This window comes from Danio rerio, chromosome 8 (genome assembly GCF_049306965.1).
Source record: "Danio rerio strain Tuebingen ecotype United States chromosome 8, GRCz12tu, whole genome shotgun sequence".
NCBI classification, from domain to species: Eukaryota; Metazoa; Chordata; class Actinopteri; order Cypriniformes; family Danionidae; genus Danio; species Danio rerio.
The window spans coordinates 62628234-62648222 of record NC_133183.1 but is presented as its reverse complement, the minus strand read 5'-3'; the positions used below and the strand labels follow the sequence as shown (position 1 = coordinate 62648222).

Here is a 19989-nt window from a genome sequence, read left to right as displayed (position 1 = left end):
GTGGAAATGTCTGTGAATGGTGAAATATGAGCAGTTTATGATTATTGTTTTACATGTTAGGGTCTCTCACATGGTCGTGATTATATTTGAAGGTCTATAAGACTGAAAACCCCTGTGGTACGAACATGTACAATTTTGGGATTGAAGGTTATTGAAAATACCAATATTTAAGTCCTGAGTTTTAACCCAGGTTTGCCTGTATGCTTAGTAAACCGTCTGTAAAGTGAACACAATCTTCCAGACGAGCTTTTTGTTTGGTTCCTGGCACATCCAGAATGGTTTTATCCAACGTTTTCCCCTCCATTCGCTGTGATTTCTGAAAATGGGTTTCAGCAGACGTCAATAATCTTTTTTGTGGCACAGAAGGAGGGAAAGAGAAGGAGGTTTTGAGGGAAGGAGTGAATACAGATCACCGGCTGAGCGCGTCTGATTTGATAGAGAGAAGAGTAGAAAGTCGCTGCAAATTACAGGATGTTTTTATTGTATTTCACAGAGGGCGTCTTCAATTTCCCTCCTCCCGGCTCAAACTATCGCTCATTTTCAAGCCCCGACTCTCACCGTTCACCCTGCCAAAGTGGAGGACGGCATCGAGCGGGAGAAAAGAGGGGGAAATTTTCCCCGTGTCATTACTTTAAGAACAGAGATGAGACGGGAAGAGAAAGAGGGTAATTTAGCTGTTTGGGACTTGCTGCTAGGCTAATGGCTTCGCTAGGTCTCCGGTGCTAAGCTCAAACAATGGCTAAGTCCTCCTATTGACACATTAAGAGCAGGATAAAGAGCATAAAGGAGATACTGAGTGTATAAAAGATGTGTGGAGGCAGACGCAGGTTAAAATGAGCCTCAACATCTGCGACTGAAACACTTCTACCAGGTGTCCAATTACTCATGTTCTTCAAAACTTAAAAGTGTATTAAAAATACCTGTACTTGAACCTATTAGATCCACTTCAGTGTATTGAAGAAGAGACACCACCATTTGTTTCTGAGCACACTTTTTAAAACATGGTGCATTTCTAAAGGTACAAACAAGCAAGATTATTCAGCTATGCTATATCTGGATGGCCATTATATGGCACCTTTAAATATTCACTAATTTTCCTTTGGCTTATTCCCTTTATTCATCAGGAGTTGAAAGAGTGGACTGAACCGCCAACTATTCCTGCATATGTATTACACTCTCATTCACACACACACACACACACACACACACACACACACACACACACACACACACACACACACACACACACACACACACACACACACACACACACACATTTAAATATTAATAAATTAATTTAAATAAATGAAAACAACAAATAAATATAAATGAATGCATTATTAAAGTAATAGAAAAATAAATAAATAAATAAATAAAAACAGTTATTGCATGAATATTAATGCATTCATTTATTTTGAATGCATTAATAAATAATAAAAATAAATATATGTGCACAAGTAAATAAATAAATGCAAAATAAAAAATTAACAGCTATAAAAACAATGAATAGATAAAGAAATAACAATGCATTAATAAATTATAAAAAATAAATAAATATTTTCAAAAGTAAATGTGCGTAAATAAAAAAATAAAATAAAAAATTAAAGAATTTATGAAAAAATAAACAAAAACATTAAATGAATAAATAAAAAATAATGAATGCATTGATAAATAATAAAAATAAATAAATGTGCATAAATAAAAAAATCAAATATAAATATAAAATGTATAAATTAATTTAAAAATAAATAAAAACAAAAAATGGAAAAATAAATAACAATGGTTGATTACTAATAAAAATAAATAAATAATAAAAATAAATAAACGTGTATAAATAAAAAGATATATATATATATATATATATATATATATATATATATATATATATATATATATATATATATATATATATATATTAATTTAAAAATAAGTAAATAAAAACAATAAATGCATAAATAGATAACAATGAATGCACTGATAAATATTAAAAATAAATACATAATAAAAATAAAAAAATGTGCATTTTTATTAAAAAAGAAATAAATAAAAACAATAAATGCAAAAATAAATAATAAAAAAATAAATTAATAAAACAATAAATGCAAAAATAAATAATAAAAATAAATAAAAAAATAAAAAAATAAAACAATAAATGCAAAAATAACTAATAAAAATAAAAAATAAAATAAAATAAAACAATAAATGCAAAAATACATAATAACAAATGCATTAATAAATAATCAAAATAAGTAAATAATAAAAGTAAATGAATAAAATATAAGTAAAATAAAAAATAAAAAAAAAACAATAAATGCATAAATAAACAACAATGAATGCATTAATATACAAATAAATAACTAAATGTGCATAAATAAATAAATAAAATATAAATAAAATAAAAAATAAAAAATTTGTATTTAAAAACTAAAAAAATAAAATATAAATAAAATAAAAATTGATTAATTGAAATAACAAAAAAATAAAAGCATTAATAACAATAAATGGAAAAAAATATTTTAAATAAATTAATAAGTAGATAAAATTTAAGTGTTTTTTTAGTGATTCATTAGCTTTAGTGATTCACTATTGAGTGTAAATGTGCAGATGAGTGTTGTTTTTTTACACTGCTGTTGACAGAGAGTTGAAGGTGACAGTGCGTGTGTGTCTGATTACCCGGCCCAGCAGCAGGACAGTAGCGGTCATCCAGATGCTCTCAGGCCTCCATTACTCTCGCAGTGTGAAGTCGCACCACTGAATGGAAGAAATTACACCGAATCTTCCAATCATTTAAAACGCCGGTCGCACCTTGCAGCTCGATCCCCTCCGAGCATCAAAAGACAGGGTTCTCTCTGTGTCTGCGCTCACACACACCAGTCCAAACAAAGGACAAGCGCTTCTCTTTCATTACTCTAAAGCACATTCAATGATCCACGCTTTGTCTCCGACTGCTCACAATTGGGGGAAAACTAGTGGCATCCCAATTACTGTCTGCACACACACACACACACACACACATACACACATATACACACATACATACAGGATTTCATCTGTTATTCGCAGACAATGTTGTTCTGTTGGCTTCATCGAACATGACCCTTCAGCATGCACTGGGGTGGTTTGCTGCCGAGTGTGACGTGGGTTGGGATAGGAATCACCTCCAAGTCCGAGGCCATGGTGCTCCACTGGAAAAGGTGATTTGCCATATCCAGGAGAAGGAGTTCAAGTATCTTGGGGTTTTGTTCTTGAGCATGGAGAGTGAGACTGACAGGCGGATTGGTGCAGCGTTAATGCGGTCGATGTACCGGTCCATTGTGGTAAAGAAAGAGCTGAGCTGAAAGGCAAAGCTATTGATTTACCGGTCCATCCATGGTCCTACTCTCACCTATGGTCATGAGCATTGGGTCATGACCGAAAGGACAAGATCTTGGATACAAGCAGCCAAAATAAGTGCCCTTCGCAGGGTGGCAGAGCGCATCCTTATAGATAGGGTGAGGAGCTCTGACACCTGGGAGGAGCTCAGAGTAGAGCCGCTGCTCCTCCACATCCAGAGAAGTCAGCTGAGGTGGCTCGGGCATCTGTTTCGGATGCCTCCTGGACGCCTACCTAGGGAGGTGTTCCAGGCATGTCCTACCAGGAGGAGACCTCGGGGAAGATCCAAGAAACGCTGGAGGGACTATGTCTCTTGACTGGCCTGGGAACACCTTGGGATCCCCTTGGAGGAGCTGTAGGGAGTGTCTGGGGAGAGGGGAGTCTGGGGATCTCTCCTAAGACTGCTGCCCCCATAAACCGGCCCTGGAAAAGCGGTTGAAATGAATGAATGAATATACATTCTTTCCTGTCATTCAGACCTGCGACACATTCAAAATAAATTGGGACAGGAGCTGTTTAGGGCAGTAATCAGGGTAAATTAGTTAACGATGTGATTTGAAACAGGTGATGTCAACAGGTGATTGTAGTTATGATTTACAAAAGCAGCATCCAAGAAAGGTCTAGTCCTTCAGGAGCAAAGATGGGCCGAGGATCACCAGTTTGCCAACAAATACGTGAGAAAATGATTGAAATGTTTAAAAACAATGTTCCTCAAAGAAAGAGAGGAAGACATGAGGATATTTCACCATCAGCAGTGCAGAACATCAACAAAGATTCAAGGAATCTGGAGGAATTTCAGTGCGTAAAGGACGAGGTCGTCAACCTAGGCTGAATCTCTGATCCCTCAAGCCTAGTTCACATTACAGGATTTTAAACATCAGCAGATCGCTGTGCCGTTCACACTACATGACTTGACTTTGTGTCGTTTAATCTCTGTGGTGTTCACACTACGCAACACTCTGCGAATGATCCACAAGAGGGGGGTCACACACTACATGATCTGACAACAACTCATTCCCCAACAGCTCATTCAAGCTACCAAACCACAGCCAATGAAAATTTGAGGGAGGAGTCGTCAGAAAAAGCTGAACACTATTGGCTGCTTGTGTGCTGATGACATCACTGACAGCGTTTCAAACTTTGGAGGAAGCATTTAAAAACATCGTCAAATCAGCGGATTCATCAGCGGATTAATCACTCATCTGCAGGCTCCAGTGGAGAGATACACAGAGAGTTTTTAATTTTTGTAATTTTATAACTCTTTGAAATAAAACTAACATATTTATAACACCCTGCCGTTTTCTAACTATGTGTATTTCTTTCTGACATTGTTATTTTTTTTTTTTATTACAAAACAGTAAAGAACTGAGCATTTCTGCCTTAAATTACCATATTGGTTAAAATGACTGCATGCATGTCTGATACTTTTCGCTCTGACTTTAAATATGTGTGCATTTCCTTGCCTAGCAACTTCCTGCTAACATAAACAAAACTTTCTGATGGCAAAAACATCAATTTACTTCAGATATCTTTCAAAACAGCAGATGCTGTGCAGTGAAATAGCTCCTGTTTGAAAGTGAAAATGAAAGCCGAGACCTTTAAGTGTTCTAGTATCTTAACTACGTATTTATAGGCTGTATTACCAAAAAAAGATTATATTTTTAGGGTAATGTGTCATTAAATATGATGCCAGACATTCAAAGCTTAATTTTAATATCTCAATAATAGCTTTGAATGTAAATATGTTGTGACAGTATGGCGTTTATATAAGAACGGTCAGAATGAGCAGTATGGTAACTCTTATAGTTACAGAATTCTAGTTCCACTGTTAATATAGCCTCCTCTCATGCACCAATGCCCATTCTGACCAATCACAGAGGTTTATGTTGAGCTCCTGAACACACAGGCATTCAGCTCATGCTGATCTGCTCTCTCATTGGCTGCAGCTCGTCACTACATCTGACCACACGTGGGGTTGAGTCGGCCGACTGCTCTGGAATATTTAGCATGCTAAATGTTGGATTTCCGTCTGCGAGGTGTTAACTTCCAAATCGGGCTCAAATCAGGCTTAAAATCCTCTAGTGTGAACTAGGTACCAGGCGGCACTACATCAAGAATCCTCAAGCACAATATGCTGCCTTCTTTTCCAGGACGTCCGTGCAGTCCTGGCTGCGGAGGATACAGGTAGTTGACTGGCCTGCTTGCAGTCCCGACCTGTCTCCAATAGAGAATGTGTGGCACAATTTGAAGCAGCAAATCTGACAATGAAGACTGTTGCTCACCTTAGGATTTGTTTGCAGGAAGAATGGGACAGAATTATTCCTGAAACACTTCATCACTTGCTGTCTTCAGTCCCTAAGCGTCTTTAAAGTGTTATTGTCCTTTAAAGTATAAGTGCTGTTGTCCCGTTGTGTCTGTGGGCTCAGCAGGAGCAGCAGTTTGAGCAGTTAAGGGGAAATCACGGATCCTTCAGTGCAAAAAAGCGTTTATTGATCTCCAAAGCCTGTATTTTATTATGACACACACTTTTGCACAAGCTGTTTTCGCAAGTGAAAAACTGTGCAGATCTACACAAACTTATACTATGAGGAAATTCAAAACAAAAGGCTCGGGTTTTGGTTTAAAGACAAAGGTTTCGAGTTTAAAAGAGCAACATCTCGCTCAGAGCAGTGCAAAACGCCTGTGGTTGTCTGTCACCGTACAATATACAGTGAAGCAAGTAAGTGTTGAACACGTCACCATTTTTCACAGAAAACATATTTCTGAAGAAGTTGACATTTTCCCCAGATGTTGATAACAACTAAATAAATCTGCATATGCAAAGAAAACAAATCTAAAGAGTGTACAAATGAAGTTCTGCGCAATAAAATCAAACCCCGTCTGAATGTCTGAAGTAGCTTTAAAGTTTAAATAATTGGTTGCTAAAGCATTGCTAGGGTGTTCTGAGTGGTTGCTAACACGTTGCTAGGGTGTTTTGACTGGTTGTTAAAGCGTTGCTAGGCAGTTGTAAGGATGTTTTCAGGTAGTTGTTAAGGTGTTGCTAGGGTATTCTGAATGGTTGCTAGGTGGTGATTAAGTCGTTGTTATGTGGTTACCAGGGTGTTCTGAGTGGTTACTAAGGCATTGCTAAGGTGTTTTATGTGGTTGCTAAGATGTTGCTAGGTAGTTGCTTGAGTGTTCTGAGTGTAAGGTGTTGCTAGGTGGTTGCTAGGGTGTTATGAATTGTTGCTAGGTGGTTCCTAAGTTGTTACTAAGTGGTTGCTAAGGTTTTGCTAGGCAGTTGCTAAGGTGTTCTGAGTGGTTGCTAAGGTGTTGCTAGGTAGTTGCTAAGACTGTTGCTAGGATATTCTGAGTGGTTGCTGGACATTGCTAGGTGGTTGCTAAGGTGTTCTGAGTGGTTGCTGGGGTGTTCTAGGCGATTGCTAAGGCATTTCTTGGCAGTTGCTAAGTGGTCTCTAAGGTATTGCTAGGTGGTTGCTAAGGTGTTCCAAGTGGTTGCCAAGATGATGCTAGGCGGTTGTTAAGGTGTTATGAGTGGTTACTAGGCAGTTGCTAACATAAATTACCATGGTTCTAGTGTGTATTAGTATGTTGCTAGCATGTTTTAGCATAAATTAGCATGTTGTTAGCATGGTTCTAGTATAAATTAACATGTTGCTAGCATGTTTCTAGTATAAACTAGCATGTTGTTAGCATGAATTAGCATGTTGCTAGTATGATTGGTATGTTTGTTAGCATGTTTTTAGTATGGATTAGTATATTGTTACTATGTTTCACAATTTTTCTTAGAGAACATTATTAAAGTCCTGTTGACTTGAAACTTCCACCAGAGGTTGGCAACAATCAAATGAATCCATATATACAAAAGAAAACAAATCTAATTAGTTTACAAATGAAGTTCTGTGTAATAAAATGAAATGACGGAAAGGAAAAAGTATTGAACACATGAAGAAAGGGAGGTGTAGTTCAGCAGGGAAAGCCCAGACAGCAGCTGAAATCTCTCAGTAGTTCTTCAGCAAGCCTCTGACCTTCCTCAGTGTAAACGAATATCAGCTGCTTCAGTCCAACATCTACATTAGCAGGAGGATGAAGATGAAACCAGGGTGGACCAGGGCCGTTGCTAGGGTCGGAGGAAATAAGTCTGTCCGCTCTGCCAACCACCAACCCAATCATTTCTAAATTCAATACCTTGCAAAATATTGATATTCAAAATCTATAATATATCTAGTAAGCGAATGCAGTTTACATTTTCTGACTAATTTGCATATATTTAAATTTATATGACGCACATTTTATTGATTAGTTATTTTATTTCACCAAAACTACACACATTTTATACTGTGGAAACAAATATTAAGCTTCATCAGTCGCTAGAACTATTCAGTTTGGCGAAACAGTGGTATTATTACCTCATTAGCTTCAGCGCCTCAAAACAATGACTGAATGATGACAGTGCAGTGGCGGGATTTTTTTTAACACCATGTGACAACAGTCTCACTGCCACCTGCTGATTATTTCATTACCCGACACAAATGCTGCGTTAAGTGAAATGCACGTGATGTATGTGATATTTTTAAGTACTTAGATAACAAGTATACCCCCCCCCCAATCGCAACGCCACCGGGGTGGACATTTCAGCAATACAATGATCCAAAACACAGCAAAAGAGACTCTCATATGCTTTCAGAGAAAGAACATCAAGCTGTAGAATGGCCCAGCCAATCACCTGATCCGAATCCAATAGAGAATGCAAAATAAAGCTCAGATTTGATAAACGAGACCCACAGAAGCATCAAGATTTTGACAAGTCTGTGAGAAACTCACACCTGAGCACTGCATGAGGCTTCATTCTCCAAATGAGAGGCGTCTTTCAGCTGCAGCACCAAACAAGACTTTACATAAAGCATTATATACACTTCAGGACTTGCTCCTGGTGTCATCTCATTATTTCAGCTAATATGATTGTAAATGAATGATGTGTTGTCCTCTCCCATTCACTGCGCTCTGAGTTTACCAGCTATGATGACTTCTGCTGCTGAGAAACCCGCAAATATGTGAAGGCTGCATGGAATATGATCAAATAATGAAGTGCTGAGGATGACAGATCAGCTTCTTCTTCTTTGCCCTCCAGACGTTCAAATGGGCCTCTCCTCCATTGTTGGGTCTCCATCTGGGCTCTGGGGGCGGGGTTGCTTTCGTCTGACGGCTGTAATTGTGTGGGTGAGGCCGTTCTTAAAGCGCAGCGGCTAATTGGCTGTAAATGAGTCCATCTGCTGTGATGCGGAGTTGCAGTGAGTCTGCAGTTCTCATGACACATCTGCATGGGTATTTAAAAAGCCTCCTATAGCTGACTCAGGTTTCTATATCTTTCCCAACTGACCCAATTTTCCGAAGACTGTCCTGGAAAATTCGGGAAAGTCCCATCGACTTAACATTGGACCAAACTTTGTGACCTCGTAACTTTGCGCCAGACTGTCATACAGACTTAAGGTTGAGCTTAAATAACTCAGACTACCAATCTGCCAATCACTGATCATCATACCCTAGCAACCACTTATGGCACCCTAGCAACTGTCCCATAGACGTCCATTGTAAAAAAAACTGCCATTGACTTTACATTAGACATACTAACAACAAGCCAATCCATACTAGCAACATACTAACAGCATACTAATTCATACTAGCAACATGCTTATTTGTACTAGCAACATGCTGATTCATACTATAAACATACTAGCAACATGCTAATTCATACTATTAACATACTAGCAACATGCTAATTCATACTATAAACATACTAGCAACATGCTAATTCATACTATTAACATACTAGCAACATGCTAATTCATACTAGATCCATGCTAACAACATGCTAATTTATGCAAAAAAATGCTATTTCTAGCAACTACTTAAAAAACTTTGGCAACCACCTAGCAACACCTTAGCAACCAACTGGCAACACCTTAGCAACCACCTAGCAACGCCTTAGCAACCGCCTAGTATCCACTTAAAACACTTTAGCAACCACCTAACAACGACCTAGAACACCTTAGTAACTGCCTAGCAACACCTTAGCAACCACCTAGAAAAGCCTTAGTAACCGCCTAGCAACCACCTAACAACAACCTAGAGCTCCTTAGCAACCACCAAGCAACACCTTAGCAAACACCTAGCAACTGCCTAGTAACACCTTAGCAACCTCCTAGACACACATTAACAACCACCTTGCAACACCTTTGCAACCCCTTAGCAATACCTTCGCAACTGCCTAGCAACCACTCAAAACACTCAAGCAACCACTCAGCAACACCTTAGCAACTGCCTAGTAACACCTTAGCAACAGCCTAGGAACAACTTAGCAACCTCTTAGCAACACCTAAGCAACCACATAGCAAACAACTCACAACACCCTGGCAACCACCTAACAATGATCTAGAACACTTTGGCAACTGCCTAGCAACACCTTAGCAACCACCTAGTAACACCTTTGCAACCTCTCCAAATATTAGCAACTACCTAGCAACACCTTAGCAACCATCTAACAACACCTTAGCTACCACACAGAACACCCTAGCAACCACTCAGAACACCTTAGTAACTGCCCAGCCATGTCTTAGCAACCACTCAGAATAAAGTTTACCATATAGTTTGTCTGCGAACTTTACTTTTCTAGTTATAGTTCAAAACAATCAAAAGACTGCAGTTTTTGGAGTATGCTTTGTGTAATCTCCGTAGTGTTGTCTAGTTAGGGAGGGTGGACAGACTGCCACACAGAGAGAATGGAAATCATGCTGGAATGTTGCAGGAAATTTGGGATTATGTGTGATCTCGGCTGCAGAAACACACACTGGGTGGCAGAGTCCAACATCTGCCATAGATTCAGATGGGGTGAATTTATTTCTCTCTCACTAATGCTCAAAACACACACACACACACACACACACACAGATAAAGATATTTTGAAGAATGCTGAAAACCTGTAACTACTGACTTCCATAGTATTTGTTTTTCCAACTATGGAAGTAAATGGTTACCGCTTTTCAACATTCTTCAATGTATCTTCATTTGTGTTCAGCAGAAGAAATAAACATAAAGGTTTTAAACAAGTGAAGATATTTTGAAGAATGGTGAAAACCTGTAACCATTGACTTCCGTAGTAATTGTTTTTCCTACTATGGAAGTCAATGGTTAACAGTTTTTAGCATTCTTCAAAATATCTTCATTAGTTTCAGACCTGTGTGTGTTTCTTTCTTCTTCTTCACAAGTGAAGATATTTTGAAGAATGCTGAAAACCTGTAACTATAGACTTTTGTATTATTTGTTTTTCCTACTATGGATGTCAATGGTTACCAGTTTCCAGCATTCTCTAAAGTATGTTCATTTGTGTTTGGCAAAAGAAATAAACTCATAAAGGTTTGAAACAAGTGAAGATATTTTAAAGAATACTGGAAACCTGTAGTATTTGTTTTACCTACTAAGGAAGTCAATGGTTAGAGGTTTCCAACATTCTTCAAAGTATCTTCATTTGTGTTCAACAGAAAAAAAACTTAGAAAGGTTTGAAACAAGTGATGACGTTATAAAGAATTTTGGAAACCTGTAACTATAGACTTCTGTATTATTGTTTTTCCTACTATGGAAGTAAATGGTTACTGCTTTTCAGCATTCTTCAAAGCATCTTCGTTTGTGTTCAACAGAAGAAACTCATAAAGGTTTGAAACAACTGAAGATATTTTGAAGAAACCTGGAAACCTGTGACAATTGACTTTCATAGTATTTGTTTTTCCTACTATGGAAGTAAATGGTTACTGCTTTTTTAACAATTTTCAAAGTATCTTCGTTTGTGTTCAACAGAAGAAATAAACATAAAGGTTTGAAACACGTAAAGATATTTTAAAGAATGGTGAAAACCTGTAACCACTGACTTCCGTAGTAATTGTTTTTCCTACTATGGAAGTCAATGGTTACCAGTTTTCAGCATTCTTCAAAATACCTTCATTTGTTTCAGACATTTATGTGTTTCTTTCTTCTAACACAAATTAAGATATTTTGAAGAATGCTAAAAACCTGTAACTATAGACTTTTGTATTTTTTGTTTTTCCTACTATGAATGTCAATGGTTACCGGTTTCCAGCATTCTCTAAAGAATGTGTATTTGTGTTTGGCAAAAGAAAGAAACTCATAAAGGTTTGAAACAAGTGAAGATATTTTAAAGAATACCGGAAACCTGTAGTATTTGTTTTATTTACTAAGGAAGTCAATGGTTACAGTTTCCAGCATTCTTCAAAATATCTTCATTTGAGTTCAACAGAAAAAAAAAGAAAAGATTTGAAACAAGTGATGATGTTTTGAAGAATTCTGGAAACCTGTAACAATAGACTTCTGTACTATTGTTTTTCCTACTATGGAAGTCAATGGTTACTGCTTTTCAGCATTCTTCAAAGCATCTTTGTTTGTGTTCAACAGAAGAAAGAAACTCATAAAGGTTTGAAACAAGTAAAGATATTTTGAAAATTGCTTAAAACCTGTAACTATAGACTTTTGTATTATTTGTTTTTCCTACTATGGATGTCAATGGTTACCGGTTTCCAGCATTCTTTAAAGAATGTGTATTTGTGTTTGGCAAAAGAAAGAAACTCATAAAGGTTTGAAACAAGTGAAAGTTGAGTAAATGATGACAGAATTTTCATGTGTGGGTGAACTGTCCCTTTAAGTGTTAAACTCCATCTCCTGTTTCTAGATGTTGACAGACCGCAGTCTCTATTTGTTGTTTCATCGCCATGACAACTGCTCATCTTCTGCTAAGTGTCGCGTGTTATTCAGATGCCGGCGCTGATAGAGTGTAGTTTCAACACTTGTTTTCCTCCTGATGTTGAGTCTGTGCGGTCACACACTGGTGTACAATAAGATTCGTGTATTAATCTGAGCTCAGGAATGTGTTCCTCTAATCCGTCTCTCTATCACTCCTCCAGCCTAGATCTGCTCCAGTATTTCTGTGATGGTCCACTTCACCTCGCTTATAAACAAAGACTCAACTCTACAGTTAAACAAAGTGACTTTTATTGACCTTTTAGTAGTCTGAGATAATATAATGTATATGAAATAATAATATAGAGAGAAATGAGTGTGGAAAATAACTGAAAATGTACTGGCGGCTTATTACAAGGTTTTTGAAGCGTAATATACAACACCAACCCAGATAATCTATCACTTTAAACTATTATAAATGTTCATAAAAGTCACTTGTCAAGGTTAAAAGTTGTTAGAAAACAGATTAAGAACCCATAATGCAATTCAAAAGCAGAAATAAACTTGAACAAAAAAATATGAATCACTGAATATGTAAAACTGGTAATTTAGAGATATGTATTTACAGTGTTGGATGCTTTACTATTATATATTTGTGTTTATACAACAGTTCTGTCTGGTTCCTGAATCTGATTGGCTGATAGCCGTGATATATTTAAGTAATATCAGCACCCGCACAGCCTCTTACTCTTTATGTATTACTCCGCCCACATACAGCCAGCAAGCATAGATATATACACTAGATATAGCATAGGGACCCTGAGCATGCGTCAATAGCGCCGCCATATTGGTACAGTGTTCCCAGGACAAATGTCATTCAACCGCACTAGTCAAGACAGTGTTATTACGTGAAGATGCGGGACTTTAGCGCTGTCTACGGGTGTAGTAACGAGCAAACAAAGAAATCAAAGCACAAAGGCAGAACATTTCATAGGTAATATTACGTTTTTTCTGTTTTTGTATGTTCTGAACTTTTGTGCTAATCAGGTAACGTTATTGATGATAACAGTCACTTACTGCATTCACCATACAGCAAAGCAGCTCTAACTCACACTAAACACTCGGCTTATGTTAGTTTTGTTGAATAAAATCAGCAAACAATGCAAAAGAAATATGACAAAGAGATGCTGCGCTGCCAGAAACTTGTATTATTGTCGGCTAACGTTAGTGAAAGAGTCGTTCGGGGGATTCATTCACAAACGAATCGCTCCCTCCGTCAGTATGAGAAGTGAAAGCAGGAGAGGAGCTGTGTTTCAGGACATGATTAGATCAGATTTAACAGGGAAGGTGAATAGTACATTTCTGTACACACAAACACAAGCTTTTTGTCAGGAATGCCCGTGCGGTCACTGATCCATCAATGTAGAAAAGGGATGTAATATTATAATTTTCGTAATTAGAAAAAAAAAAACATACTAACATCCTGGAAAACTCCCGATCATAGATATATGAGTATATGTGTATATCTCTGGCTTTGCATGGCCACAGTACTCCACTGTACCTTGGTCCCGCATTCATTTCAAAGGAGAGCTACCCTGTAGCAAGATGGCAGCGCTATTGACGCATTCCGTCCAATAGACAACAATAGGCCAGGCGACATCTAATGTATATATCTATGGCCAGCAAAAAGCAGACACTACAGATCTAAAGTGTAAAAGATGCACGCTCAGCTGTTTAACTGTCAGCTTATGATTTGAATCCAACACGGAAGAAAGTAGTTCCTCATACAAAAGGGTTTTTGAGACTCTCCATGTTTGATTTTGTTTTTATATACACAACTATGCCGTCAAACTGTTGTATAAACGCAATATCACCCTTGTTGCAGTGCGATATGGCTGTATATCGGCACTGATGGGGGCACCAAGGCACTCGGCCTGCGGCTTTGTGCCAACGCACGCCTCCCACCAGTGCCGATATACAGCCATATCGCACTGCTACTCATGTGATATTGCTCATATATATGTTAGATTAATCAGAACCAAAGACAAAAACTCCGCCTCTGATGACATCACACAGAGGGAGAATGTCAATCAAAGTGTTTCTGCAGACTGTTTTTTTTATCAAGTCTTATTATAAAAAACACAATTAATTAATTTGACCATTATATTCACACACTGCTGACACACAACTGTGTTTAAACCCCTTGTAAAAGTGATTTTTGAATAATAGGTGCCCTTTAAGTCAACCAAAATCATATATAAAACAGCAATTATTACATGCTTTCTGTGCAAATGAGTGAATTATGGGTTATAGCAACTGTGCGAGCAATTATTTTGCTTTTTTTGTGTGTGCATTCATCCAGAAGATTAGTCTTTCATTCTACCCTCACCGGCCACTTTATTAGGTACACCTTACTAGTACTGTGTCGGACTCCCTTTTGCCTTCAGAACTGTCTTAATCCTTCATGGCGTAGATTCAACAAGCTACTGGAAATATTCCTCAGAGATTTTGCTCCATATTGACATGATAGCATCACACGGTTGCTGCAGATTTGTCGGCTGCACATCCATGATGCCAATCTCCCGCTCCACCACAACTACATTAAACTACATTTACACAAGTGAAATGATAATAAATGTGGAGCTTTGTTGTTTTAAAACCAGTTTTGTGCAAATAAATGTTGAAATATGAGTGAAGTAATGTTCAGTTTGCAGGATAGTGGCACAGAATCCAGATTTAGAATGGGAATTAATGCGCTTACTGCATAGTTTTGATGCTTTTTGTCGCTGACTCAGAGGAAAATACTACACTTACACTGGGAATAATTGAGTGCGGTAGGAAGTGTGATAACCTGCCCGTCTCATGCTTGTAAAGGGCTGAAGGATTTTAAAAAGGACTAAACGTGAGAAAGAAGAAAGAAAGAAAGAAAGATGAAGAGAGGAGTGTGTGAGTGAGTGAGTGTTTGATATTTCCAGACCTCCTCAGTATCTGCTCAGTCATCGGTTTGTCTGCTGCACAGAGTCTACAGTCTGGCTCCAACTGTCTTATCAGAATTCCTCTGTGACTTATACAATAACCTCACACACACACACACACACACACACACACACACACACACACACACACACACACACACACACTTATAATAAAACATTTTAGCCTCATGTTCATCGTTTAATTTTCCTTCAGCTTAGTCCCTTATTTATCAGGGGTCTCCACAGCGGAATGAACCGCCAACTATTCCAGCATGGGTTTTATGCAGCGGATGCCCTTCCAGCTGCATCCCAGTACTGGGAAACACCCATGCACACTCATTCACCAAACACACTTATACACTACGGCCAATTTAATTAACCAATTCCCTACAGCGCATGTGTTTGGACTGTGGGGGAAACCGGAGCACCCGGAGGAAACCCACGCCAACTCTGGGAGAACATGCAAACTCCAACTGACCCAGCCGGGATTCGAACCAGAGACCTTCTTGCTGTGAGGACACAGAGCTTGTCACTAAGCCACCGTGACGTCTCACGTTATATTAATGTTCTCTGAACGTTACTTAAAACATTATTGGAACATTGCATTCACGTTATATTAATTTAGTAAGAACGTTTTTTTCTATCAAGAATGTTCTAGAAACGTTACTTTTACATTCCCACAACCTTTAGGAAACGTCACCAGATGTTCTGAGAACGTTCCTTAAGCAGGGTGCAACAGGTCTTCTCTGAAATAAATGATAAAACACACACACACACACGCACACAAACACACACACATACACACACACACAAACACATGCGCTAAAGAGGCACTGCTGACAACCAAAAAGATGGAGCACAGAGATACTGAAGTGACTGTTTATCAAGATACACACACACACACACACACACACACACACACACTGAAGATACACAAACCACAGTCTGACTGTTTAGAGAGATGAAAGAGCAGCTTTATGATGGAGATTCTCCTGACCTTGCTTGATCTGCTCTTGTTTCTCCATAAACACACACACACACACACACGACCTGTATTGTGTGAGTGAACAGGTGTGTGAACGGTGATAACGGTTGAGCATTTACACTCATCATCTTTCACACCACACACACACACACACTACAAACACACACAGACACAGTCACACATACACCCACACACTGAGATAGAGACACAGACACTCGAGAAAGACGCACAAACAGACACACACATGCAGACACATACACAAACACAGAGACACACACACACACACACACACACACACACTCTGGTGAAGGCCTCTCTCCAGCTGGGCCGCAGTGACCGTTAGCAGGGTTATCGTCTCCTCTGAGTTCATGAGGCACGCGAAGCCGTTTCCTCTGCTCTTTGACACACGTCTGCTGCAGATACACACACAGCGGTGTCAAACACACACACACGGCTGCTTCAGATACACCCCTCGGTGTCACACACATATCCCAGCGAGAGCGAAACCCAGAGTTCAGAGGCCGCAGGAAGGGCTCGCTCCGCTCTCTGAGAGATATCACACACTCAAATGCCAGACCACCTGACATTTCACTGAGCTGATTCCTGTCCATGTGTGTGTGTGCGTATGCGTGTGTGTGAAAGTTGGCCTGTGACACTATTAATTCACAAATCATTTTAAAGGGATAGTTCACCCTTAAATGGAAACTTTTTTATTCTTAGATGTCTATTAGGTTTTTCACTGACAGCCCAAGTTTAGTCTTTTTTTAGCCAAGCTTTCTACATTTAGATGTCTATTAGACGTCTATTTAACATAAAATTGTTTACTGGGATCAGTTTAATTATGATTAAAACACGTTGATCTATTGTAATACAAATCAATGCCATTTTAAAATAGTCCATACAGCTTTAAGAAGACATTTTTGGGAATGCATAATAGGGTTGGGCGATGTTGACCAATCGCACGATGTCTAATGTGAAACATCGCGATGGACGATGCCATTGTTGACGTAGGCGGGGGTCATTGTTAAATATTAAATATTTCTACATTTAGATGTCTATCATTCATTCCTTTTCTTGTGGGCTTAGTCCCTTTATTAATCCGGGGTCGCCACAGTGGAATGAACCGCCAACTTATCCAGCAAGTTTTTACGCAGCGGATGCCCTTCCAGCCACAACCCATCTCTGGGAAACATTTACACACACATTCACACACACATACACTACGGACAATTTAGCCTACCCAATTCACCTGTACCGCATGTCTTTGGACTGTGGGAGAAACCGGAGGAAACCCACGCCAACACAGGGAGAACATGCAAACTCCACACATAAACGCCAACTGAGCCGAGGTTCGAACCAGCGACCCAGCGACCTTCTTGCTGTGAGGCGACAGCACTACCTACTGCGCCACTGCCTCGCCATTTAGATGTCTATTAGACGTCTATTTAACATAAATTTGTTTACTGGGATCAGTTTAATTCTGATTAAAACACGTTGACCTATTGTAATACAAATCAATGCCATTTTAAAATAGTCCATACAGCTTTAAGAAGACATTTTTGGGAATGCATAATAGGGTTGGGCGATGTTGACCAATCGTACGATGTCTAATGTGAAACATCGCGATGGACGATGCCATTGTTGACGTAGGCGGGGGTCATTGTTACATATTAAATATTTCTACGTTTAGATGTCTATCATTCATTCATTTTCTTGTCGGCTTAGTCCCTTTATTAATTCGGGGTCGCCACAGTGGAATGAACCACCAACTTATCCAGCAAGTTTTTACGCAGCGGGTGCCCTTCCAGCAACCCATCTCTGGGAAACATTTACACACACATTCACACACACACTCATACACTACGGACAATTTAGCCTATCCAATTCACCTGTACCGCATGTGTTTGGGCTGTGGGGGAAACCGGAGCACCCGGAGGAAACCCACGCGAAGGCAGGGAGAACATGCAAACTCCACACATAAACGCCAACTGAGCCGAGGTTCGAACCAGCGACCTTTTGCTGTGAGGCGACAGCACTACCTACTGCGCCACTGCCTCGCCATTTAGATGTCTATTAGACGTCTATTTAACATAAATTTGTTTACTGGGATCAGTTTAATTATGATTAAAACACGTTAATCTATTGTAATACAAATCAATGCCATTTTAAAATAGTCCATACAGCTTTAAGAAGACATTTTTGGGAATGCATAATAGGGTTGAGCGATGTTGACCAATCGTACGATGTCTAATGTGAAACATCGCGATGGGCGATGCCATCGTTGTCGTAGGCGGCGGTCATTGTTAAATATCAAGGAATTAATTAATTGTAGCCTACCGTTTTTACTACCTGACCCACATGGTCTTTGCTTTACCCTTAATCAAACCATAAATAAATAAAGTTACAAACAAATGACCGTCTGTCAATCACTTTTTTTACGTTAAAGGGCCAAGAAACCCCCTTGTTTCAGCAGGGTTTTTCCACACCTATACTATGGAAAAAGTAAGAAAAGTGGGTGTGTCCAGCTCTGATTAGGGTGGAGTGTCGGAGGAGGGAAAGAGGGGAAGGTCCGTAAACATTTACATAAAAATGGGAGTGTCGGTTTGGGCATGCGCTGATTTTCACAGACAAATTATTTGACGAATTATTAAATGGTGGACTTTAACTGCAGTTCGGCTCTTTCATTCAGGAATTTCATTCATTCCCCTTGCGACAAACGAGATATTTGATTCAAGGAACTGCTCTAAGCGTGTATTTTTCATGCAATGTTTGTTACGGCACGGCGAATGAGAGAAAAAAACCTCCGCATTTCTCGGTAACTTAGATGCATTCGGTAGGCAGCGTCAGAAAGCTGTGTGTTATTCCTGTCACAAAATGCGGCGAAAATCCTACATGACGGTAAGTTTGATAGTGGTGCTTACATGTTAACACTCAGAGAGCAGCATTTACAGCTGATTTTTCAGTCTATAATATTGTAGTGATATTAATGTACGATAAACTTTATTAACTTAGAAATCATTAGACTAAGGTCCGTCTTTAAACACTGGAAGAGTACTGCTGACCATATGAACTAACTTTGGCCCAGGATAAACAAAGACCACTAGTTGCTTACTTACCAAATCTGTAGAGACAAGACAATCAACACCAACTGGAGCCGCGTCCTTATTAAAGGAGACGAGCAGCAAAACCGGATTGCACCACTTCCAGATGAGAGGTAAAAAATGTTCCTTAGACATGTATTTTTATCGAGCCTTGTGTGCACTGATCCACACGTGAGTCCAGCTGCACTCTCATAGAAGGAAAATGAAAACAAAACCTTCACTGCAGCACATTATAAACGCAACACTGACGACCCGTATCTTCAAACAATTGTTGTTCTCCCACTTGGCAACACAACGTGGCGTCTCTCTACCATCTGAACACTGTAACAGGTACAAAGGCTGCGTCCGAAACCGCAAACTTTCATACTATATAGTACGCTAAAATCAGTATGTGAGCCGAGTAGTATGTCCGAATTCATAGAATTCGAAAATCAGTATGCGAGAAGTACCCGGATGACTTACTACTTCCGTCGAGATTCTGGAGTGCGCATCCCATGCACGCTGCACTATCCCATAATGCCCCGCGAGCGAATTCATGAATGGGAGTAAAGCGACGCAATTGATGCAGGTATGTCACGTGACCATGACAAAATGGCGGATGTAGTACGTCCGAATTCCATTCATACTTTTCACGTTCATACTGTATAGAACGCACTTTTCTAACTGTCGAGTAGTACGTTTAAATTCAAATGCAGTACCTACTAAGTAGTAGGCGGTTTCAGACGCAGCCAAAGTCTTCGAAGCTATCATGCATATTACTGAGGTTGCACCGGATACACAATAGAGCGTGCTGATTGGTCTGAACCAAGT

General features: G+C 39.1%; 1 protein-coding gene across 6 annotated transcripts in view; it reads right to left on the bottom strand.

Moving 5' to 3' along the window:
• The window catches only part of bcl2l16 (BCL2 like 16), a 58802-nt gene that overhangs the window by 20101 nt on the left and 18712 nt on the right, over positions 1 to 19989 (bottom strand). The window contains exon 2 of one of the 6 annotated variants that reach the window (XM_073909061.1): positions 15096 to 15195. The exons of 4 other annotated variants lie outside the window; for them this stretch is intronic. The gene's annotated coding sequence lies outside the window, so the exon portion shown is untranslated. Of the gene's footprint in view, positions 1 to 2673; positions 3796 to 15095; positions 15196 to 19989 lie in introns of all 6 variants that reach the window. One more of the 6 variants, XM_073909060.1, reaches the window with a different exon arrangement.